General features: G+C 42.3%; 1 protein-coding gene across 5 annotated transcripts in view; it reads right to left on the bottom strand.

The window, feature by feature from the left end:
* Positions 1-26486, bottom strand: part of LOC137313832 (polyadenylate-binding protein-interacting protein 2-like) — a 79058-nt gene that overhangs the window by 13659 nt on the left and 38913 nt on the right. The gene's annotated exons all lie outside the window — the stretch shown is intronic.

Genomic DNA, 26486 nt, shown 5'->3' with positions numbered 1-26486 from the left:
ACTGTGTACAGTTCTGGTCACCCTATTATGGAAAGGATATTATTAAACTAGAAAGAGTGCAGAAAAGATTTACTAGGATGCTACCGGGACTTGATGGTTTGACTTATAGGGAGAGGTTGGATAGACTGAGACTTTTTTCCCTGGAGAGTAGGAGATTTAGGGGTGATCTTATAGAAGTCTATAAAATAATGAGGGGCATAGATAAGGTAGATAGTCAAAATCTTTTCCCAAAGGTAGGGGAGTCTATAACGAGGGGGCATAGATTTAAGGTGAGAGGGGAGAGATACAAAAGGGTCCAGAGGGGCAATTTTTTCACTCAAAGGGTGGTGAGTGTCTGGAACGAGCCGCCAGAGGCAGTAGTAGAGGCGGGTACAATTTTGTCTTTTAAAAAGCATTTGGACAGTTACATGGGGAAGATGGGTATAGAGGGATACGGACCAAGTTCAGGCAATTGGGACTAGCTTAGTGGTATAAACTGGGCGACATGGACATGTTGGGCCGAAGGGCCTGTTTCCACGTTGTAAACGTCTATGATTCTATATTACAACTGCAGGTTTGTTAGGATCATGGGATCATTAGCTACGAAATGAAAGTAGTTGGGGTTGAGTGGAAACTTGTATCGCCCAAGTAGGTGAGTAGATAACTCAAGCGATGATAAAACACAAAAAGGGCCATCAAGATCATATCCAATGATATTTTACAATGTATTTTGTGTATTTATTGAGGTTCAACAGTTGTTTCAGCAGCTTGGTTACAGTGACATGCTATCCTTTTTGTTCATTTCATTTGCATTTATTTTGAGATGAAACACTCCTGTACCAACTTCAACTCCAAGTCCAGAAGGCATAGCAGACATAAAAAAAATTCAGGACACAGTATCACCTCTGCAACACCTTGGAGGAGATTAGCTGATCTTAACCAAGGTGTTGGAGAGTTCCTAACAGACTTGTAGCTGTACAGTTCAGGCAGCAGAGTGCCAAGTGGTGGAGGATCATTTTGGGGTGTTTTTTTTGCAGGAAGCTGTGCTCGTCAGGAATGTCCTACGAGGAGAGAAAAATGGGTCTATGCTCTCTGGAGTTTAGAAGAATGAGAGGTGATCTCATTGAAACATGTAAGATTCTGAGGGAGCTTGACAGGGTAGATGCAGAGAGGTTGTTTCCCCCGGCTAGAGAGTCTCAGGATAAGGGGTCGGCCATTTAAGACTGAGATAAGGAGGAATTTCTTCACGCAGAGGGTTGTGAACCGTTGGAATTCTCTACCCCAGAGGGCTGTGGGTGTTGAGTCATCGAGTATATTCAAGGCTGAGCTAGATAGGTTTTTGGACTCTAAGCGAATTAAGGGATGTGGGGATTGGGCGGGAAAGTGGAGTTGAGGTTGAAGATCAGCCATGATCTTATTGATCAGCAGAGCAGGCTCGAGGAGCCGTATGGTCTACTCCTATTCTTTATGTTCTAACTCACCACTCTTCAACCAAGTTTTTTCCCTAGTCTTATCACTGGGCACTTGTCAACACTGAACTTCAATTGCCATTTCTCAGCCCAACTTCTCAATCTATCTAGAGCCCTCTGCACTTGATCTTCGCTCCACTGACCTTGGTGCTTTTTTTTGTAAACTTGCACAGTTTTGTCTATCCTCACTTCTAAAACACTGATATATAATGTGAGCAGCAAAGACCCAAACACTGATTAGGGCACTCCACTAATCACTGCCATTCCAATGCAGCTCCATGCATCACCACTATCCTTTGATGCAGCTAGTTTCCAGTTCACTGCAATAATGGCCATGCTTTTCTACCTTATGAACCAACCTCCTACGTGATGCTTCATCAAAAATCTCGAGTCTCCTCATTGAGCCATGCTGACTTGTCTTGATTTCCGACTACTCTTCATGATTTGGATTTAAATGTGGGGGGCTCGATCAAGAAGTTTGCAGATCATACAAAAATTGGTCGTGTGGTTGATAGTGAGGAGGAAAGGTGTAGACTGCAGGAAGATATCAATGGACTGGTCAGGTGGGCAGAAAAGTGGCAAATGGAATTCAATCCAGAAGTGTGAGGTCACGTATTTGGGGAGGGCAAACAAGACAAGGGAGTACACAATAAATGGGAGGATACTGAGAGGTGTCGAGGAACAAAGGGACCTTGGAATGCATGTCCACAGATCCCTGAAGGTAGCAGAACAGGTAGATAAGGTGGTTAAAAAGGCATATGGGATACCTTCCTTTATTAGCCGAGGCATGGAATATAAGAGCAGGGAGGTTATGCTAGAACTGTAGAAAACATTGGTTAGGCCACAGCTTGAGGACTGCGTACAGTTCTGGTCACCACATTATAGGAAGGATGTGATTGCACTAGAGAGGGTACAGAGGAGATTTATGAGGAAGGCAGGGGTCTGGAACTCACTGCCTGACAGGTAGAGGCAGAAACCCTCAACTCATTTAAAAAGTACTTGGATGTGCACTTGAAGTGCCGTAACCAACATGGCTAATGGATCAAGTGCTGGAAAATGGGATTAAACCGGATAGCTCTTTTTCGGCCGGCACGGACACGATGGGCCGAATAGCCTCCTTCTGTGCCATAACTTTCTATGATTCTAGGTTTAACCTCTAACATTTTACCCATGAAAGGTCAGACTCATCAGCCTATATTTTCCAAGAGAGCCCTTTGACCCTTTTTTAAAAAAGATAGGTGTTATGTTCCCTTTTCAACTCCCAATTCTAATGATTCCCTAAGGATCTCCGCCAGAACATGACCAACTTTGTTGGTCTTATCCTCTTTGTTTTTTCAATGTTTCCTTCACTTTCTGTCCTCACAACAACGTGAATTGTTGTAGGAGACCATAAAAAGGGAAATGATATACTGGATTTCAGCATAGGGCTTCTTAACATAAAAGTTAACACATAGTTGGAGAATTGCAAGCAGCTCTGGTCACCCTATTATAGGGAGGCTACATTCATCAACTAAGGGAGGTAGGAGAGGCTTGGGGCAGTGCTCTGGAAACTGAGTCATTTCAATTGTTATTAAGGCACCTCCTGCCCCAATCAACTGGGTCATTAATTCCTTCCCAGTAATTCACAATAAACTTATCAATATTTTACATTTTAAACAGAATTTTAACCCCCACCCCCCAGAAAAATCCCCCCCTTTTTTTTTGAAAAACATCCTCCAAAAAACTGGCTCAGTGTAATTATGAAGTCCTAAAGCTTGATGCAACTAATTAGCACAAAACTGAAATTACAAGATGATTGAAGCCCCGGGGGCTAAGTGTATATCTGCTGCTGTTAACTCAGCTACCTTCTTATAAAACTCCTCCAAATGTAATCTCGACTTCAAATCACTTAAAAAGGCCATCAGACCTCCATGAAAATGTTACACACTAACACTAGATTTTTTTTTCTTTTTCCAAAGATGCATCAATGGCCCCCTAAAAATATTGCTTTGCAAGTTTAGCTAATTGAAGTTGACAAGAGCACGAACTCCACATGGGATAAACAAGTGAAAATGCAATGCAATGATCATATTAAGACCAAGTTGTGACAACAGTTAAGAGAGAACTGGGCGTATCGAGGACTGTTTTAACGGTCATGTTTCTACTGAACTAACGCCTTTCCTCCACCCCATCTTCAGGACTTCAGACATGAAGAAAAACGGCACATTGTATGCAACTAACGTCAGGAAATACCAAATCACCCCCATTAACTTCTCCCATTAGCAACTGTGCGCGAGTCAATTGTTTACTCAAACATGCTGACAAAGGTATTCCTCTGTAAGGGGACAATTAGCTACAAAAACTTTTGTTTAGCACTGCAAATTCATGTCAACATTGCAATTTATATTCCTCATTCCAGATGGAATCAGTTTAAAATAGAAAGTCAGTCTAAGAGGTGGTCATTTCAAAAGCCTAATATTAACCAAGTGAAAAAAAATTACAAATTTCTAACTTACGAGGATAATTTACGTTTGTTTATTTGCACAGAATAAATATTTCAGCCAAGTCCAACAGAAAATCATCTGGGATTTCAGTAAAGGGCAATGGCACATGCAGAAAGTTATCATATATTCAGTCAAATTGTGAAAAATACCCAGCACAAATTCTGTCCTCCCCACTTGGGGAGAGAGTATTTTGAGTTATGGAAACATTTAATTCTTTCAAGTCTGTCATTGAATGGAAAGCAATTAAAAGTGATGAATTAAAAACATCGCATAAGCATACTGGCACAACATTTAAAGTCTACTAACTTAAACGAGAATTTTCTAATAATGTATTGGTACCAATATGTTAAACTAGTCAAGCAACAACTCTGATTAATAGAATCCTGTTAACGAGCAGCTCCACAGGGAGTGCCAATAATTGGCATTCATTCTGGTTCTCAATGCTAATTAGAAGACAACCAAACCGATTGCTGCCACACATCGACATTGAAGTTTCCCAGCTTGGATGACAATCAATGTCAGTGCGTACGGCCGCTGTTCACGGTTGGGTGACTCCTTCCTGAATGTGTTGACACAATATGAAACATCTCATAGAAGAAAGTAACATCAAATTATTTCTTACAAGGTTAAGAGTTTTAAAAAAAAAACTAGGTTTCGAAGAGGAGAAAATAAGAGCGCTTCACATACAAAGTATTTTCTTCAGCATCTACATTTCCTTTAAGATTCAATTAGGTAACTTCGATAATAAAAAAAGTTAAGGTGGGGCAGTACATTAAATTTCTTATCTACAGCACTCACACAGTATAGCACCCACTTTCGCAAATGGGTCAATAACTGCCGCAGAGATAATTTATGTTGAGTTACCAGACTAGCAACCAAGAGGTCATTAATTCAAATCCCACCATGGCAAGTTGTGAAACTGAATTCAATAAATCTAATAATCTGTGGGATGACCAAGAAAGCCACTACCATTAAAACCTAACTGGATCACTAATGTCCTTCAGGGAAGGGAACCTGCCACCCCTAGCCAGTCTGGCCTATACGAGACTTCATTAATTTGTGGGGTTCTCTCGATCGTTTGGTGCAAGATCCCAGAAACCCAGAGAAATATAGAAACATAGAAAATAGGAGCAAGAGTAGGCCATTTGGCCCTTCGGGCCTGCTCCGCCATTCAAAATGATCATGGCTGATCGTCTAACTCAGTACCCTGTTCCCGCTTTTTCCCCATATCCCTTGATCCCTTTAGCATTAAGAAATATATCTATCTCCTTCTTGAATACATTTAATGACTTGGCCTCCACTGCCTTCTGCGGTAGACATGATGTGGCGGTAGAGAATTCCACAAGTTTACTACCCTCTGAGTGAAGAAATTTCTCCTCATCTCGGTTCTAAATGGCATACCCCGTATCCTGAGACTGTGACCCCTGGATCTGGATTCCCCAGCCATCGGGAACATCCTCCCTGCATCAAGTCTGTCTAGTCCTGTTAGAATTTTATATGTTTGCCATTGCCTATCCACCGTCATCCTTTTTAGTAAAGTTCCCCAATCTATCCTAGCCAACTCATACCTCATAATTTCGTAATTTTCTTTATTTAGATTCAGGACCCTAGTTTCGGATTCGACGACTTCACTCTCCATCTTAAATGAGGAATTCTATCATGTTATGGTCGCTCTTCCCTAAGGGACCCCGCACAACAAGATTGTTAATGAATCCTTTCTCATTGCACAATACCCAGTCTAGGATCGCCTGTTCTCTGGTTGGCTCCACAATGTATTGGTCGAGAAATCCATCACGTACACACTCCAGGAATTCCTCCCCCACAGTATTATTGCTAAGTTGGTCTGACCAATCTATATGTAAATTAAAGTCTCCCATTATTATAGTTGTACCCTTCTTGCATGCGTCTCTAATTTCCTGTTTAATGTTCTTCCCTACATTTCCACTACTGTTTGGGGGCCTGTGGACAACCCCCACCAACGTTTACTGCCCCTTTTTGTTTCTTAGCTCCACCCATACAGATTCCACGTAGTGATTTTCCGAGCCAATATCCTTCCTCACTATTGCATTGATTTCCTCCTTTACTAACAATGCTACCCCACTTCCTTTCCCTTTTTGTCTGTCCTTCCTAAATATTGAATATCCCTGGATGTTCAGCTCCCATCCTTGGTCACCCTGCAGCCATGTCTCCGTAATCGCAACAATATCATACCCGTTAATATCTATCTGTGCTGTTAATTCATCTACCTTATTGCGAATGCTCCGCGCATTAAGACACAATGCCTTTAGACTTGTCTTTTTAAGATTGCGAGTCATCTTAGTATTATTTTGCACTATGGCCCTATTTGTTTTTCACCCTTGTTTTCTCTGCCTTCCACTATTGCTTCTTCCCTTTCTGTCTTTTGTTTCTATCCTTGTTTCCCCCTCCTGTCACCCTGCTCAGGTACACAAATCACTAAAAATAGCGATGCAGGTTAATAAGGCCATAAAAAAACCAAACCAATCACTAGGGTTCATTTCTAGAGGGATAGAATTGAAAAGCAGGGAAGTTAAGATAAACTTGTATGGAACCTTGGTTAGACCACACTTGGGAGTCCTGTGAACAATTCTGGTCTCCATATTACAAAAAGGATATAGAGGCACTGGAGAAGGTGCAAAAAAGATTTACTAGGATGATACCAGAACTGAGAGGATATACCCAGCAGGAAAGATTGAACAGGCTGGGGCTCTTTTTTTCTAGAAAAAAGACTGAGGGGTGACCTGATAGAGGTCTTTAAAATTATGAAAGGGTTTAACTGGGTAGACTTAGAGAAGATGTTTCCACTTGTGGGGAGTCCAGAACTAAGAGCCATAAATATAAGATAGTCACTAATAAATCCAATAGGGAATTCAGGAGAAACTTCTTTACCTAGAGAGTGGTTAGAATACTACAAGGAGTAGTTGAGGCAACTAGGATAGATGCTTTTAAGGGGAAGCTAGATAAACAGATGAGGGAGAAGGGAATAGAAGGATATGTTGATGGGGTTAGATGAAGAAGGGAGGGCGAAGGCTTGTGTGCAGCATAAACAACGGCATGAACCTGTTGGGCCGAATGGCCGTACATTCTATTTAACTAGGGGAATAGACAACCTTTAGTACATTCATGAGTGGGAGTCCCACTTAATACACAGCGCCCCAGTTCAAGAATGTGGGACGTAACACAACAGTAGGGTTGCCAACTCTGGTTGGACCTATTCCTGGAGGTTTGATCACCTAACATCTGATCAGATGTCATGCGATCAAATGCCATGGTTGACTGCCAACCATGGCATTTGATCGCATGACATCTGATCACATGACACTTGCTGGCAGTTTGCAAATGTTATTGCACTTACTTGGTAACGGTTGGGTCCCCTGTAATTGAGCATTTTTGTACGTGGTTTTGCGCTAGCTAGTGCCATGTGAGAAATTCTGAGAAATGGAGGCCGTCCATGAGCAGCTGAAGAAAGTACACAGCTAAGAACCACGAATACAAAGTGTGAATTCCAATTTTCTGCCAGGTTGCAAGCAGCAGTGCCCGTTAGGCTCATCTTGCATTCTGGAAGATTCCCAGATAATTCGGGAGGTTTTACAACCCTACGAAAGGGTCAAATAACTTGTCAATATTCACTGATCGTACACAAAGAATAGTCATTAGGTCAAGATATTGGGAGAAAGAGGGATGGCTGGTGCCTTGGGTCAGCATGTTCAAGCGAGAAAATATTTCCAAGGGTTTAGAATAATAGTCAACAGGAATGTGTCTTTGGTATTATTAGTGCAAAGTCAACTCCTGCTACCAACTGAAATTAAATGCATATTCAATATATTTAAGAAATTATATAAACACACACACACACAAATATATACATATATATCACAGTAGAAATTGAGAAGAAATATTAGACAGCGACTCCACACAGCTTCAAAAATTGTTTAATTTTTCTCTTTTAGCTGGTTTGAACCACAACAGGCTGCACTTAATACCAAATGGTTGGCCACAGGGTACATGCAATGAAAGGAATCATATATACCATGGTGCACTGAAGGAGAAACACCGTACTCCCTGTCCTTATCTTTTCCTGCAGGCCAATGTGCTAGTGTGTTGGTTAATTTCTGCACTTTTATTTTTAGATTCGACTGCACAACATAAACTCGAACCGACTTCATTGTGTGAGACGGACACAGCCGAGTAAGCATAAGCGCAAAGTACTTTTCTCCTGGGTTGATCGCAGCAGTGCCTAGGAGATCAGTCATTCATATTGAGAGGGTTGGTAACCCCACACAGCAGGTGGGGAAGTACTTGGAAAGGAACAGACCAAAGTTGTGGTTCCTATGTCAAATGACACAGGAAATAGCAGATTTGTGGTCTTCCACAGTTTCAAGAGCTAAGGAACAGATTAAAGCCCAAGACCTCCAAAGTAGTCAGCTCGGGATTACTACCAGAGCCATGCAATGCATAAGATAGGGAGACACAGATAAGGTACGTGAACGCATAGCTTGAAGAATGGAAAGGAAAGGAAGGATTCAGATTTCTCAGGCACTGGGTCCATTTCTGGGGAAGGAGGAACCTGTTTTAGAGACACAGGTTTCACCTGAACCAGAAAGGTGCCAATCTCCTTACCAAGAGGGTAAATAGAGCAATGAGAATGGATTTAAACTAATAGGGTAGTGGTGGCAATTAAAGGCTTTCTCATGGATAGAATAATGAATACTGAAATGAGAGAGGGGAAAGAGCATACATGTCACAGCACAGAGGAAGGATAAGTGGGAGGCAGTACAAGTATAGCAAGGTGACAGGTAACAAGGGGTTGTACTGTAGGGATACAATTGTAGAGGGGGATGATTGCACTAATGGATGCTGGGAGTATTTATGACATTGTGGGCATCGCAGAATCACTGCTAAATAATTTACAGGGATACAGATTGATCCACAGGGATAGAAAGAATAAACTTGGAGGGGTGGGTCTCTGTGTCAAAGAGGGCATATAGATAAGGAGTTGGACAAATCGGTAAAAGATGAAGTGGATGTGTTGTAGATCAAATTAAACAATTCAAGGGAAACAACTAAGGAATGGAATGTTATCAGCTACCAAGTCAAGAAGAGACACTAGATCAGAAGCCTTACACTCAAATAAGGGGTGTGTGTGTGTGTGTGTGTGTGTGTTAGTTAGTTAATGTTCGAATAATTGTTATGGGAGACTTCAATTTTCCAGGGATAAATTGAGACAATTATAAATGGAATCAACAGGAGAGAAACCATGGATATAATAATAGACCGTTACATGACCCAAATGATTAAGGAACCTACAAAGGGGGGAGGTGACATTAGACTTGATACTGTGTAGTAACCAAGTTATACTGGAGCAGGTTACAGCACAAGCGCTGCTTGCAAATTAGGACCACAATAAGGTACAGTTCAGTGTCAGGCTTGTGTTAGAGAAGGAGAGGCATTCTACATAAACTCTTAATTTTCAGAAAGTAGATTTTGAAGGAATGAAGAGTGAACTGAGTGAGACAGAATGGACCAGACTTTTAGATGGGGAAAAGCACAATACTTCCAAGAATACACTATTGTCAATACAAAATAACTGTACATCACCTGATAAGAAGTGTAGTAGAAAAAAAGAGCAATGTGAGCAACAAGGGAACGACTGCCATGAATAACAAAAAAAAATTTCCTCAAGTACGAAGCCAGTTATACATAAGAACATAAGAACATAAGAAATTGGAGCAGGAGTAGGCCAATCGGCCCCTCGAGCCTGCTCCGCCATTCAATAAGATCATGGCTGATCTGATCCCAACCACAAATCTAAAGAACACAAGAAGTCGGAGCAGGACCCGGCCACATAGCCCCTGGGCCCTCTCCGCCACCCACAGGGCATTGACCGATCCGAACTCAGCTTCATGTCCAATTTCCTGCCCGCTCCCCATAACCCCTAATTCCCTTTACTTCTAGGAAACTGTCTATTTCTGTTTTAAATTTATCTAATGATGTAGCTTCCACAGCTTCCTGGGGCAGCAAATTCCACAGACCGACCACCCTCTGAGTGAAGAAGTTTCTCCTCATCTCAGTTTTGAAAGAGCAGCCCCTTATTCTAAGATTATGCCCCCTAGTTCTAGTTTCACCCATCTTTGGGAACATCCTTACTGCATCCACCCGATCAAGACCCTTCACAATCTTATATGTTTCAATAAGATCGCCTCTCATTCTTCTGAACTCCAATGAGTAGAGTCCCAATCTACTCAACCTCTCCTCATATGTCCGCCCCCTCATCCCCGGGATTACAGGTGTGAACCTTCTTTGTACTGCCTCGAGAGCAAGTATGTCTTTTCTTAAGTATGGAGACCAAAACTGTATGCAGTATTCCAGGTGCGGTCTCACCAATACCTTATATAACTGCAGCAATACCTCCTTGTTTTTATATTCTATCCCCCTAGCAATAAAAGCCAACATTCCGTTGGCTTTCTTGATCACCTGCTGCACCTGCATACCAACTTTTTGATTTTCTTGCACTAGGACCCCCTTTGTACTGCAGTACTTTCCAGTCTCTCGCCATTAAGAAAATAACTTGCTCTCTGATTTTTCCTGCCAAAGTGCATAACCTCACATTTTCCAATATTATATTGCATCTGCCAAATCTCCGCCCACTCACCCAGCCTGTCTATATCCCCTTGCAGGTTTTTTATGTCCTCCTCACTCTCTACTTTCCCTCCCATCTTTGTATCATCTGCAAATTTTGATATGTTGCACTCGGTCCCCTCCTCCAAATCGTTAATATAGATTGTAAAGAGTTGGGGACCCAGCACCGACCCCTATGGAACACCACTGGTTACTGGTTGCCAGTCCGAAAATGAACCATTTATCCCAACTCTCTGCTTCCTGTTCGATAACCAATCCTCCACCCATGCCAGAATATTACCCCCAATCCCGTGATTTTTTATCTTAAGTAATAATCTTTTATGTGGCACCTTGTCGAATGCCTTCTGGAAGTCTAAATACACTATGTCCACTGGTTCCCCTTTATCCACCCTATACGTTATATCCTCGAAGAACTCAAGCAAATTTGTCAGACATGACTTCCCCTTCATAAAGCCATGCTGACTTTGTCCTATTAAATTATGCTTATCTAAATGTTCCGTTACTGTCTCCTTAATAATAGACTCCAAAATTTTACCCACCACAGATGTTAAGCTAACTGGCCTATAATTTCCAGCCTTCTGCCTACTACCCTTTTTAAATAACGGTGTTACATTAGCAGTTTTCCAATCTGCCGGGACCTCTCCTGAGTCCAGGGAATTTTGGAAAACTATCACCAAAGCATCCACAATCCCTACTGCCACTTCCCTCAAGACCCTAGGATGGAAGCCATCAGGTCCAGGGGATTTATCCGCCTTGAGTCCCATTATTTTACTGAGTACCATCTCCTGAGTGATTTTAATCGTATTTAGCTCCTCCCCCCCCCCCCCCCCCGAGAGTCCCCTGTTTGTCCAGTGTTGGGATATTCTTAGTGTCCTCTACTGTAAAGACTGAAACAAAATATTTGTTCAGCATTTTTGCCATCTCCATGTTTCCCACCATTAATTTCCCGGTCTCATCCTCTAAGGGACCTATGTTTGCCTTAGCCACCCTTTTTCTTTTTATATAACTATAGAAACTCTTGCTATCTGTTTTTATATTTTTTGCTAATTTCTTTTCATAATCTAACTTCCCTTTCTTAATCAATCCTTTAGTTACTTTTTGCTGTCTTTTGAAGAATTCCCAATCTTCTATCTTCCCACTAAGTTTGGCTACCTTATATGTCCTTGTTTTTAGTCGGATACTATCCTTGATTTCTTTACTTAGCCACGGGTGGCTGTCATTTCTTTTACACCCTTTTTTCCTCAGTGGAATATATTTATTTTGAAAGTTGTAAAATAACTCCCTAAATGAACACCACTGCTCATGTACCGTCTTACCCTTTAATCTATTTTCCCAGTCCACTTTAATCAATTCCGCTCTCATACCATCATAGTCTCCTTTATTCAAGCTCAGTACGCTTGTTTGAGAATCAACCTTCTCACCCTCTAATTGGATATGGAATTCAACCATGTTGTGGTCGCTCGTTCCAAGGGGATCCTTAACTAGGACATTATTAATTAATCCTGACTCATTACACAGGACCAGGTCCAAGGTTGCCTGCCCCCTTGTAGGATCAGTTACATACTGCTCAAGAAATCCATCCCTGATGCACTCAATGAACTCGTCCTCAAGGCTGCTCTGCCCAATTTGATTTGTCCAGTTAATATGATAATTAAAATCCCCCATAATTATGGCTGTTCCCTTATTACATGCCCCGACTATCTCCTGATTAATACTTCTTCCAGCAGAGTTGCAACTATTAGGAGGCCTATATACTACGCCCACTAATGTTTTTTTTCCCTTATTATTCCTTATCTCCACCCAAACTGTTTCATTATCTTGATGCTTTGTCCCAATATCATTTCTCTGTATTACAGTGATTCCTTCCTTTATTAACATAGCCACCCCACCTCCCCTTCCTTCCTGCCTGTCCTTCCTGATTGTTAAATACCCTGGCATATTTAATTCCCAGTCGTTGTCACCCTGCAGCCATGTTTCTGTAATGGCCACAAGATCATACCCATACGTAGTTATTTGTGCCGTTAACTCGTCCATTTTATTACGAATGCTACGTGCATTCAGATAAAGAACTTTCAAATCTGTTTTGTGACGCTTAGTTCCTGCTTTTTCCTTTTTTAACACTTTACCTATTACTCCATACCTTCTGTCCCTTCCTGTTACGCTTTCCTCTCTCTCCCTGCTCAGGTTCCCAACCCCCTGCCACTTTAGTTTAAACCCGAGGACAGTGGTAGGAAGGCTAAGAAACTAATCCAAACAATGAGATCGGGATTGTTAGGAATATAAAACACAATGTGAAAGACTTTAATAAACAGGCAGTCAGGGAAACAGTTGGACCCAATGACTCCAAAAAGGATATTGTATCAAGTGATCAAGGAATGGCAAGTATTCTAAATTAATTCTGTGTGTCTGTGTGTATTTTTATTATTCATTCTTGGGATGTGGGTGTCACTATTACGGCCAGCATTTATTGCCCATCCCTAGTTGCCCTTGTGCAGCTGAATGGGTTGCGAGCGACTTCAGAGCGCAGTTAAGAGTCAACTATGTTGGTGTGGAACTGGAGTCATATGTAGGCCAGAGCGAGCAAGGACGTCAAGTGCCCTTTCCTAAAGGACATTAGTGAACCAGTTGGGGCTTTCAACAATCCGACAGCTTCATGGTCTCATTTTTAATAAAACTGCTATCGGGTTTTATTTCCAGATTATTTTAAAACTGAATTCAAATTCTCAAACAGCCATGGCGGGATTGGAAATCACGCTCGCTGGATTATTAGTCTAGCCTCTGGATTATTAGTCAAGTAACATACCCACTATACTACCGCACTCAGAGGAAACCTGTCAGACTTCCTATTTTGGGGATAGAATTTCTTGAGTACAGTAATGAGTTTCCAAAAAAAAAAGTGGATGCAACCAATAAACAGGTGAGGGAGAGGCGAAAGATGCTTGGGTCCAGATAGATTATCTCTGTACTTAAGCTAATGAAATTGGACGGTTTCTCGTGCGGATCATTAGTGAATTCTTGGAAATGGATATTCTACCTGGGAATTGGAGAAAGAAATGTTCCACTTACATGAAGGGGTAGAGAGATAAATGAGATAACCATAGGCAATTCAATTTAAATCTGTGGTAGGAAATCTGTGGAGTCCAGCACGTGAGTGCAAAAGACAAGGCTGAAGCGTTTGCAACCATCTTCAGCCAGAAGTGCCGAATGGATGATCCATCTCGGCCTCCTCCCGATATCCCCACCATCACAGAAGCCAGTCTTCAGCCAATTCGATTCACTCCACGTGATATCAAGAAACGGCTGAGTGCACTGGATACAGCAAAGGCTATGGGCCCCGACAACATCCCAGCTGTAGTGCTGAAGACTTGTGCTCCAGAACTAGCTGCGCCTCTAGCCAAACTGTTCCAGTACAGCTACAACACTGGCATCTACCCGACAATGTGGAAAATTGCCCAGGTATATCCTGTCCACAAAAAGCAGGACAAATCCAATCCGGCCAATTACCGCCCCATCAGTCTACTCTCAATCATCAGCAAAGTGATGGAAGGTGTCGTCGACAGTGCTATCAAGCGGCACTTACTCACCAATAACCAGCTCACCGATGCTCAGTTTGGGTTCTGCTAGGATCACTCGGCTCCAGACTTCATTACAGCCTTGGTCCAAACATGGACAAAAGAGCTGAATTCCAGAGGTGAGGTGAGAGTGACTGCCCTTGACATCAAGGCAGCATTTGACCGAGTGTGGCACCAAGGAGCCCAAGTAAAATTGAAGTCAATGGGAATCAGGGGGAAAACTCTCTAGTGTCTGGAGTCATAACTAGCACAAAGGAAGATGGTAGTGGTTGTTGGAGGCCAATCATCTCAGCCTCAGGACATTGCTGCAGGAGTTCCTCAGGGCAGTGTCCTTGGCCCAACCATCTTCAGCTGCTTCATCAATGACCGTCCCTCCATCATAAGGTCAGAAATGGGGATGTTCGCTGATGATTGCACAGTGTTCAGTTCCATTCGCAACCCCTCAAATAATGAAGCAGTCCGAGCCCGCACGCAGCAAGACCTGGACAACATCCAGGCTTGGGCTCAGAAGTGGCAAGTAACATTCGCGCCAGACAAGTGCCAGGCAATGACCATCTCCAAGAGAGTGTCTAACCACCTCCCCTTGACATTCAACGGCATTACCATCGCCGAATCCCCCACCATCAACATCCTGGGGGTCACCATTGACCAGAAACTTAACTGGACCAGCCATATAAATACTGTGGCTACGAAAGCAGATCAGAGGCTGGGTATTCTGCGGCGAGTGACTCACCTCCTGACTCCCCAAAGCCTTTCCACCATCAACAAGGCACAAGTCAGGAGTGCGATGGAATACTCTCCACTTGCCTGGATGAGTGCAGCTCCAACAACACTCAAGAAGCTCGACACCATCCACGATAAAGCAGCTCGCTTGAATGGCACCCCATCCACCACCCTAAACATTCACTCCCTTCACCACCGGCGCACCGTGGCTGCAGTGTGTACCATCCAGAGGATGCACTGCAGCAACTCGCCAAGGCTTCTTCGACAGCACCTCCCAAATCCGCGACCTCTACCACCTAGAAGGACAAGGACAGCAGGCACATGGGAACAACACCACCTGCACGTCCCCCTCCAAGTCACACACCATCCCGACTTGGAAATATATCGCCGTTCCTTCATCGTCGCTGGGTCAAAATCCTGGAACTCCCTTCCTAACAGCACTGTGGGAGAACCTTCGCCACACGGACTGCAGCGGTTCAAGAAGGCGGCTCACCACCACCTTCACGAGGGCAATTAGGGATGGGCAATAAATGCCGGCCTCGACAGCGACGCCCACATCCCATGAACGAATAAAAAAAGGGCTGGAGGGCATACTGAAGAAACAAACAATTAACTACCTGGAGAAATACAGAACTGCAAGGTAGTTGCCATGTCTACCTTTGAGGAGTCCTTTGAGGAAATAATAAACCTCGTGGACAAGTGAACATAGTTGTGTATTTAAATTTCAGCAAAGCTCTTGATTATATCCAATCTTGCAATTTCTTCCAGTTAAATATTGGGAAGATAAGCCATCTTCTTCAGCCCCTGCAACAAATTCCATACCCTTGCCACAAATTCCATTCCCCTCCCAGGTCACCGCCTCAGGTTGAATCAGAACGTTCTATTTGACCCTGAGCTGAGCTTCCGATCCTATATCCTCTCCATCACAAAAACACCTATTTTCACCTCCGAAACATCGTTCGCCTATGCCTCTGCTTTGGCTCCTCTGCCACTGAAACACTCATCCATGCCATTGCCACCTCAAGACTCAACTATTCCAATACTCTACTGGTTAACCTCTCATCCTCCGTCCACCGTAAATTCAGCTCATCCAAAATTCTGCCACCTCTATCCTGTCCCGCAGCAAGTTCCGTTTACCTATCACCCCTATCCTTGCTGACCTACATTGGCTCCCAGTCCCCAACGTCTCCAATTTAAAATTTGTCCTTGTTTTTAAATCAGCTCATGCTTACCCCTCCCTATCTCTCTAACCTCTTCAGCCGTACAACCTCTATTCCTCTAACTCTAGCCGTTTGTGCATCCTCCCCTCCCGCCATTAGCGACCATGCCTTCAGCGATCTAGGAATTCCCTCCCTAAACCCCTCTGCCTCTCCACCTCCCTCTCTTTCTTTCAGGCCCACCTTCAAACCCACTTCTTTGATCAAGCTTATGGTCACTCTGTCTGATATCTCCTTCTTTGGCTTGGCATCCATTTTTGTCTGTGAAGCACCTGGGATATTTTTCTATGTTAAAGGTGCTATATAAATGCAGGCTGCTGTTGTACTGCTCCCATTTATTTTGTTACTGTTAGTTTCTCACTGTTAGTTTCCTTTTCCAACTTCATGACTTTTCATTTCTCTATATTAAGCGGCATCTTCCAATCTATCCAGATCCTATTCAGGTTGTGCCATACTATTTTCAACTCCTTCCAATTTGTCATCATTAGCAAACTTGGTTTGCATCCCTTCCTCCGAATCATTAACATATCAAAAACAACAATGGTCCCAGAACTGATCCCATATGCTGCTTATCTTTTTTCATGTAGATGCTGATCCCTTGAACAGTAATCCTTTGCATTATCTTACTTATCAATTAGTTATCAATATTTCAATATCTTCCCTTCCTATTCCATGCCTTTCTACTTTGTAAAGCATCTCCTTATGTGGTACTTTATCGAAAGCTTTTCTTGTGTCTGGGTGTATCCCTCATCAACTAACCCAGTTATTTCCTCAAAGAATTCCAGTAGATTTATCAGCTGTAAAGCCATATTGATTTTTATTTATCATTTCTCTCCTTCAGAGCACTTGGTTATTTTTCCCCAACTACCAATATCGAGCTCACAATCTATAGACGGTGGTATGGTGAGATAGAGGATCAGCCATGATCATGTTGAATGGAGGAGCAGGCTCGAAAGGGCCTACTTCTGCTCCTATTTTCTATGTTTCTATGCTGGGTTATCCTTTCATCCTTTTTTATAAATTGGTACCAAATTTCTATGGTTCGGTAAGCAGAAGAAGATATAGATCTATGCAAAGAAAGCAGGACACTAGAATGAATTCTGGATTGCTCAAGCAAAGAGCCAGCACAGACAGAATGAGACAAATTGCTTTTTTGAAAAAAATTCATTCTTGGGATGTGGGTGGTGCTGGCATTTATTGCCCATCTCCAGTTACCCAGGATGCAGCTGAGTGGCTTGCTCAGCCACTTCAGAGTAGTTTAGAGTCAACCTCTGGGTGTGGGACTGGAGTCACATATAGGCCAGACCAAGTAGGGACGGCAGGTTTCCTTCCCTCAAAGATATTAGTGAACCAGTTGGGTTTTTATGACAATTGACAGCTTCACGGTCACTTTTACTGACAACTTTATATTTCCAGATATTTTAAAAAAAACATAATTCAAATTCTCAAACTGCCACAGTGAGATGAACTTCCATCCTCTGGATTACTAGTCCAAGAACATAACCACGACACCACCATACCCTTGTGTGCTGTAAACTTCTATAGTTCTATTTGCTTGTCAGTGCCTTAGCCCAACTCCTATTTCCAGCTATCCCATCAAGATATCTATCAAGATTTATCTGATTTTGTTTTCTATCTCCTTTCATACTGTGTTTTCAAGTCCTCCAGGGATGGGTGCCTTGCTCACTTTTCCTTAGTCCATTACTTCCTTCCGGGTGATTTCTCTCTATTAGTTCTCCTTCATCTTGCCCTTTAAACTTCAACCCTGTTGGCGGAATGTAGCCCTTGGATTCATTTGTAAATACTGACACAGGAAAGGTGATTATCTGGCATTTTGTGGTTATGAATCTTCATATTTATCTCTCCCCCAGGCTCCCAATGTTTATTTTGTCACTTCTTTCCAGCTGAACATATTTATACAAGCCTTTCACTTTTTAAAAAATATATACTTTCTACAATCCTAATCTCTATCTCATCTGGTTCGGTTAAAAAAAATCTTCACCTCTTTTACCCTTTCTAAAGTCACTATCTTAATCACACCTGTAGCTTTACGTTTAATATAAGATTTGATTTTATCACTTTTTGCCACACTAGTTTCCTCCTCTGCTGTACTTTTTACCTCATTTAAAATTTTGATGCCCACATTTCTTATGGAAGCTGCTTATGTCAACTTGTCACGTCGTAATTACATCCTCCTGCCAGCGGAGGCACTGCAGCACTATCACAGGCAGTAAAGTTTAAATACAGCACAAGTTGACAGTTTTCATTACAAATCTAGACACAGGAACTTAGAATGGAAAAGGGTGACAATGTGTTCACAGATGTAAGATTTTCATATATTGCAGATAATATCAAATGTTAAGATAAAAATAAAAATAAGGACTTCAAAATGGGGACTGGATTACTTCTGTACAACCTGGTCCAATTATTCCCCACCCAATAACCTCCTTCACTTGAAGACTGCACTCGGTCTTGACTCTGCATACAACGCCATGGGAGATCGATGAGTAATATATTAAATTTACTACTTATGTCACACACTCCATATTTGGGCATTACCTTTCTGTAACCGAGCCAAGCCTGTACATGCACACTTACACCATTAGATGGAGCTTCATAATCTCCAAATCCCCATACCTATAAATACATCACTAATGCACCAAGGGAAATTCGCTTTGTCTTGACTTTCCATGATGTCTGAATATATATTTACTTTGTACCAACTCCATCTAACAGTGTAGGCCAATCCATCATTCTTAGCTTATGCCTCATCCTATCCAAGTATGCCTTACGAGCTGTACTCTTTTTCTATTGCAAGTATTATTTAAAACTTTACCATATTGTGGTAGCTGTTTTTGGACTTTAACTGTATCTTACCATTCTCTGACCATTGCATAATACCAAGTCTATTATTGCTTCCCTCCGAATGTAGTTATTCTAACCACTTGAGTCATGTAGCAGTCCATAATTGTGTTCGGAATGGTGCACACTTCCACAAACCTTGGTTCTTTTTTGATACAAAAAAGTGTAACACAAAATCTGACAACATTTACAAATTGGAAAAACCTAACAACATGTCAAACATTTATAAATTTAGAAACTGCGTGCCAACATGCTGTCGCACTATAGTTGCAGTGGGTGGCACTGTAGGGATCTCCCCAACCTGAAAATTTCCTCTACTGGGTAGAGAACCTAGGGTTTGATGAGCACCAAACTAATTTTAAAAATTATTTTTACCAGCCTGCTCGGTCCCCGTTGATCCCAGCAAAAATGGCCCAGCGATGGAGCGAGGTCCTCCACACCCCACTCCCTGCTGGTCGTGCTCCAACATCTTGGGCCTTTGGCCTAATTCGCTCCTGCCCAGCCCCGCTGCATTCCCAGCCTTGCTTCAATCCACACACTTGGGTCTTCCAAAAAATTGGCTCCTTCCTACCTGACCTTGCTCAGCTCACATGATTTAGTCCTGCCCACTGCTGCCCTCCTCATTCTGCTTCTAAGCCAGGATCAATATAAACTTTCAGGAAGACTGTAGCACAGATGGATGCATGCAAGCTTTGTTACTGCTACTCCACTAATTTATTTATTCATTGACGGACTCACTGCCCATTCTGCTTAATTTTTTGATTCACTGGTGAGCTTTACGTTCCTTGTGCTTGCTGTTCTAATAATTTAATTTACTGGTGACTGCTAGAGTACGACACTGCCATCTATCAAACAAAGTGGAAGATTCTCTAGTTATGTCTTATCCACAAAAAACAAGATAAATCTAACCCAGCCAATTACTACCCTATCAGCCTCCTCTCAATCATCAGTAAAATGATTGAAGGAGTCATTAATAGTCCTATCAAGTGACACCTACTCATTGATGACCTGTTCATGATAATCCTGTCAGAACCACTCAGCTCCAGGTCTCATCACTACCTTCATCCAGACACTCGTGTAAGAGCTGAATGCCCGAGAAAAGATGAGGGTAGCTGACCTTGACATCAAAGCTGCATTCGACTGAATATGACACCAAGGAGCCCTAGTAAAATTTAGGTCAATGGGGGTCAAAGGGAAAACCCTCCAATGGGTGGAGTCATAGCTGACAGAAAGGAAGATGGTTGTTCTCAGAGGCTAGTCATTGCACCCCGCAGACATTATTGCAGAAGTTCCTCAAGGAAGCATCTTTGGCCAAATCATCTTCAGTTGCTTCATCAATGACCTTCCCTCTGTCATAAGATTAAGAGTGGTTGTTTACTGGCAATTCTAGCGTGTTTAGCTCCATTCACAACTCCTCCAATAATGAAGCAGCCTACAGCAGGGCTCAGATAACATCCAGGCTTGTGCTGACAAGTAACATTCGTGCCATGGTAAGTAAAACAGTGGCTACAAAATGAAAGGAATCTTACAACACCAGGTTATAGTCCAACTGTTTTATCCAACTATAACCTGGTGTTGTAAAATTCCTTACATTTGTCAACCCCAGTCCATCACCGGCATCTCCACATCATGGCTACAAAATTAGGGGAGAGGCTGGGGAGTCTGCAATGAGTATCTCACCTCCTGACCAGTCAAAGCTTCTCCACCACTTACAAATCTCAAGTCAAGAATATAATGGAATCCTCGCTGCTCACCTGAATGGGTGCAGCTGCAACAACAAGAAGCTCACCACCATCCAGGATAGAGTAGTTTGTTTGATCAGTGTTCCTGCCATGACTCAATACCTACCCCCTCCACCACCACGGCTGCAGTATGTACAATCCACTTTAGGAGGAACTGAAGCAATTCAAGGTTACTTTGACAGCACATTCCTCCTCTGCGAACTCTAGCACTGAGAAGGACAAGAGCAACAACATTGTTGAACACAATCACCATCAAGTTTGCCCCAAATCATACATCATCCCAATTTCCATTATTGTTACTGGGTCAATACCATGGAATTCCCTACCTAACACCATTATGGGAGCATCATCTGCACAAGGACCGCAGCAGGATAAGTCCTACCACCACCACCCCAGGGCAATAAACGCAGCCTTGTCAGCCACATACATCCAGAAAACAAATGAAAAATTCACTGGCATCTGCTGCTCTATAAATTTAATTTGCTGGTGCCTGCAGCCTTATTAATGTGTCGATGTCCGCATTTTTAGGATCTCCTGGTGATCGATGCTCTGTTAATTTGTTAATTCACTGGTGCCTCCTTAGCTGTGTTGCATCATTCTACAGTAAGCTTTTGTTGCTGTGACTGAGTGGTTATGAATCGTTGTATGGTTTGAGATTTCCTGCTATGGTATGGTTGCAAAACCAATAGCACATTTTGTTGTAAATTAAGCTCTCCAGTTTATTTGCTAGCTTCATGTTATAGTGGCAGCTTCTGTTGTCTACTGCTTTAGGGTGTACGGTCATCACATTGTTTGCAACATCAACATAAGACTAAGACTGCACAGGTCTTGATTTGCCATATGTAACATCTTGTAGTAGTTCCTACTATAATTACCCCAATTCATATCTTGCAGATTGAATCCTCCATCACAATTATCACCTTTCCTCTGATTTAAGAGCAAACTCTTAATCTTATGCCCCACCTTCATTTAATCTTGCATAACAATTAACCATTCAAAGGTAGACAATTTTACTTGTTAGTCAAACTCCCCACCAATCTGCACAAAGCAAATTCCCACAAACAAGAGAGATGAACGGCAAGTTAATCTGTTTTTGTGGTGTTAGTTGAGGAATGAATGTTGGCCAGGACTGCAGGACAATTAACTCTTTTTTGAAAAGTACCATGGAATCTTTTACATCCAACCAAACAGTCAAATGGGGTCTTGGTTTCACGATTCATCCAAAGGATGGCCCACTAACAATGCAGCACTCCTTCAATACTGGAATAAAGCGGCAGCCTAGATTATATGAAGTAGTCCTGGAGTGAGGCGAGCGCTCTTAGGGATCATTATTCAAGAAGCAAGCAGGAAAAAGCAAGGTCCTGAAATAAACAGTAGTCTTGAGCCAGTTTATGAAAGGTTAATTAAACAGAACAGCCAGTTGAGATTCTTCGAAAACTTCTCAAAACTCGGGATAAAACAACTGCTTTTCAGAGAGAGATGATAGTCTGATTTCTTAATGAACTAATAGCATACAGTCTTTGTGGAATTTATGTAGGTATACTGCTACACAGCTGCAAATTTCACCCTGTGTGCCACAGCCAGATTAACCAGAAATAACTCAAGGAAACAGTACTAAAACACAGATAGCTATCACCCTGCTTTGATCGAAAAGTGGTTTAATTTCCAGTAATCCTCAGCAATCTGATGACATCACAGGGTGAATACACTTTTTGCAAACCAATGAAACAGTGTCAAACAAACAGCCTACCAGACTGAGTAGTGGACAACTAGCCCAATATATAGCAGGAAATGTTCTGCTGAGACATCAAAGGTAACAACTTTGCAATTAAATTGTTGGTATACTAAGGAACATAGGAACAGGAGTAGGCCATTCAACCACTCAAGCCTATTTTATCATTCAATGAGATCATAGCTGATCTGTAGCCTAACTCCATCCACCCGCCTTGGCTCCATATCCCTTAATACCCTTGGCTAGCAAAAGTCTATTTATCTCATATTCAAAATTATTAATTGAGCTAGCATCTACTCCCACTTTGTAGGAGTGTTTCACGCCTCTACCGCCCTTTTTATGAAGAATTGTTTTCTAACTTTTCTCCTGAATGGCCTGGCTCTAATTTTAAGGTTATGTCCCCTTGTCCTAGATGCCCCCACCAGTGGAAAAAAGTTTCTCTCTATCTACGGCACAAATAACTACGTATGGGTATGATCTTGTGGCCATTACAGAAACATGGCTGCAGGGTGACAACGACTGGGAATTAAATATACCAGGGTATTTAACAATCAGGAAGGACAGGCAGGAAGGAAGGGGAGGTGGGGTGGCTATGTTAATAAAGGAAGGAATCACTGTAATACAGAGAAATGATATTGGGACAAAGCATCAAGATAATGAAACAGTTTGGGTGGAGATAAGGAATAATAAGGGGAAAAAAACATTAGTGGGCATAGTATATAGGCCTCCTAATAGTTGCAACTCTGCTGGAAGAAGTATTAATCAGGAAATAGTCTGGGCATGTAATAAGGGAACAGCCATAATTATGGGGGATTTTAATTATCATATTAACTGGACCAATCAAATTGGGCAGAGCAGCCTTGAGGACGAGTTCATTGAGTGCATCAGGGATGGATTTCTTGAGCAGTATGTAACTGATCCTACAAGGGGGCAGGCAACCTTGGACCTGGTCCTGTGTAATGAGTCAGGATTAATTAATAATGTCCTAGTTAAGGATCCCCTTGGAACGAGCGACCACAACATGGTTGAATTCCATATCCAATTAGAGGGTGAGAAGGTTGATTCTCAAACAAGCGTACTGAGCTTGAATAAAGGAGACTATGATGGTATGAGAGCGGAATTGATTAAAGTGGACTGGGAAAATAGATTAAAGGGTAAGACGGTACATGAGCAGTGGTGTTCATTTAGGGAGTTATTTTACAACTTTCAAAATAAATATATTCCACTGAGGAAAAAAGGGTGTAAAAGAAATGACAGCCATCCGTGGCTAAGTAAAGAAATCAAGGATAGTATCCGACTAAAAACAAGGACATATAAGGTAGCCAAACTTAGTGGGAGGATAGAAGATTGGGAATTCTTCAAAAGACAGCAAAAAGTAACTAAAGGATTGATTAAGAAAGGGAAGTTAGATTATGAAAAGAAATTAGCAAAAAATATAAAAACAGATAGCAAGAGTTTCTATAGTTATATAAAAAGAAAAAGGGTGGCTAAGGCAAACATAGGTCCCTTAGAGGATGAGACCGGGAAATTAATGGTGGGAAACATGGAGATGGCAAAAATGCTGAACAAATATTTTGTTTCAGTCTTTACAGTAGAGGACACTAAAAATATCCCAACACTGGACAAACAGGGGACTCTACGGGGGGAGGAGCTAAATACGATTAAAATCACTCAGGAGATGGTACTCAGTAAAATAATGGGACTCAAGGCGGATAAATCCCCTGGACCTGATGGCTTCCATCCTAGGGTCTTGAGGGAAGTGGCAGTAGGGATTGTGGATGCTTTGGTGATAGTTTTCCAAAATTCCCTGGACTCGAGAGGTCCCGGCAGATTGGAAAACTGCTAATGTAACACCGTTATTTAAAAAGGGTAGTAGGCAGAAGGCTGGAAATTATAGGCCAGTTAGCTTAACATCTGTGGTGGGTAAAATTTTGGAGTCTATTATTAAGGAGACAGTAACGGAACATTTAGATAAGCATAATTTAATAGGACAAAGTCAGCATGGCTTTATGAAGGGGAAGTCATGTCTGACAAATTTGCTTGAGTTCTTTGAGGATATAACGTACAGGGTGGATAAAGGGGAACCAGTGGACATAGTGTATTTAGACTTCCAGAAGGCATTCGACAAGGTGCCACATAAAAGATTATTACTTAAGATAAAAAATCACGGGATTGGGGGTAATATTCTGGCATGGGTGGAGGATTGGTTATCGAACAGGAAGCAGAGAGTTGGGATAAATGGTTCATTTTCGGACTGGCAACCAGTAACCAGTGGTGTTCCACAGGGGTCGGTGCTGGGTCCCCAACTCTTTACAATCTATATTAATGATTTGGAGGAGGGGACCGAGTGCAACATATCAAAATTTGCAGATGATACAAAGATGGGAGGGAAAGTAGAGAGTGAGGAGGACATAAAAAACCTGCAAGGGGATATAGACAGGCTGGGTGAGTGGGCGGAGATTTGGCAGATGCAATATAATATTGGAAAATGTGAGGTTATGCACTTTGGCAGGAAAAATCAGAGAGCAAGTTATTTTCTTAATGGCGAGAGACTGGAAAGTACTGCAGTACAAAGGGATCTGGGGGTCCTAGTGCAAGAAAATCAAAAAGTTGGTATGCAGGTGCAGCAGGTGATCAAGAAAGCCAACGGAATGTTGGCTTTTATTGCTAGGGGGATAGAACATAAAAACAGGGAGGTATTGCTGCAGTTATATAGGGTATTGGTGAGACCGCACCTGGAATACTGCATACAGTTTTGGTCTCCATACTTAAGAAAAGACATACTTGCTCTCGAGGCAGTACAAAGAAGGTTCACTCGGTTAATCCCGGGGATGAGGGAGCGGACATATGAGGAGAGGTTGAGTAGATTGGGACTCTACTCATTGGAGTTCAGAAGAATGAGAGGCGATCTTATTGAAACATATAAGATTGTGAAGGGGCTTGATCGGGTGGATGCGGTAAGGATGTTCCCAAAGATGGGTGAAACTAGAACTAGGGGGCATAATCTTAGAATAAGGGGCTGCTCTTTCAAAACTGAGATGAGGAGAAACTTCTTCACTCAGAGGGTGGTAGGTCTGTGGAATATGCTGCCCCAGGAAGCTGTGGAAGCTACATCATTAGATAAATTTAAAACAGAAATAGACAGTTTCCTAGAAGTAAAGGGAATTAGGGGTTATGGGGAGCGGGCAGGAAATTGGACATGAAGCAGAGTTCGGATCGGTCAATGCCCTGTGGGTGGCGCAGAGGGCCCAGGGGCTGTGTGGCCGGGTCCTGCTCCTACTTCTTGTGTTCTTTAGATTTGTGGTTGGGATCAGATCAGCCATGATCTTATTGAATGGCGGAGCAGGCTCGAGGGGCCGATTGGCCTACTCCTGCTCCAATTTCTTATGTTCTTATGTACCCTATCAATTACTTTCAGAATCCTAAAAATCTCAATCAAATCACCCCTTAACCTTCTTTATTCCAGGGAATACAAGCCGAGCTTATGAAATCTCTGCACATAATTTAACTCTTGGAGCCCTGGTAACATACTGGTGAATCTGCGCTGCACTCCTTCCAAGGTAAATATATCCTTTTCACGGTGCAGTGCTTAGAACTGTACACAATACTCCAGATGTGGTCTAACCAAGGCTTTGTATAGATGTAACAAAACTTCCTCCCCTTTGTATTCCTATCAGGAAAGATTGAATAGGCTGGGGCTCTTTTCTCTAGAAAACAGAAGACTGAGGGGTGACCTGATAGAAGTCTTTAAGAATATGAAAAGCTTTGATAAGGTAGACATAGAGAAGATGTTTCCACTTGTGGGGCAGACCGGAACTAAGGGTCATAAATATAAGATAGTCACTAACAAATCCAATAGAGAATTCAGGAGAAACTTCTTCACCCAGAGAGTGGTAAGAATGTGGAACTCACTACCACAAGGAGTAGTTGAGTCGATTAGGATAGATGCATTTCAGGAGAAGCTAGATAAACACATGAGGGAGAGGGGAATAGAAGGATATATTGAGAGGGTTAGATGAAGGATGGGAGGAGGCTCATGTGGAGCATAAA

This window comes from Heptranchias perlo, chromosome 1 (genome assembly GCF_035084215.1).
Source record: "Heptranchias perlo isolate sHepPer1 chromosome 1, sHepPer1.hap1, whole genome shotgun sequence".
In the NCBI taxonomy this organism is placed as follows: Eukaryota; Metazoa; Chordata; class Chondrichthyes; order Hexanchiformes; family Hexanchidae; genus Heptranchias; species Heptranchias perlo.
This window is presented reverse-complemented; position numbering and strand designations above follow the sequence as displayed.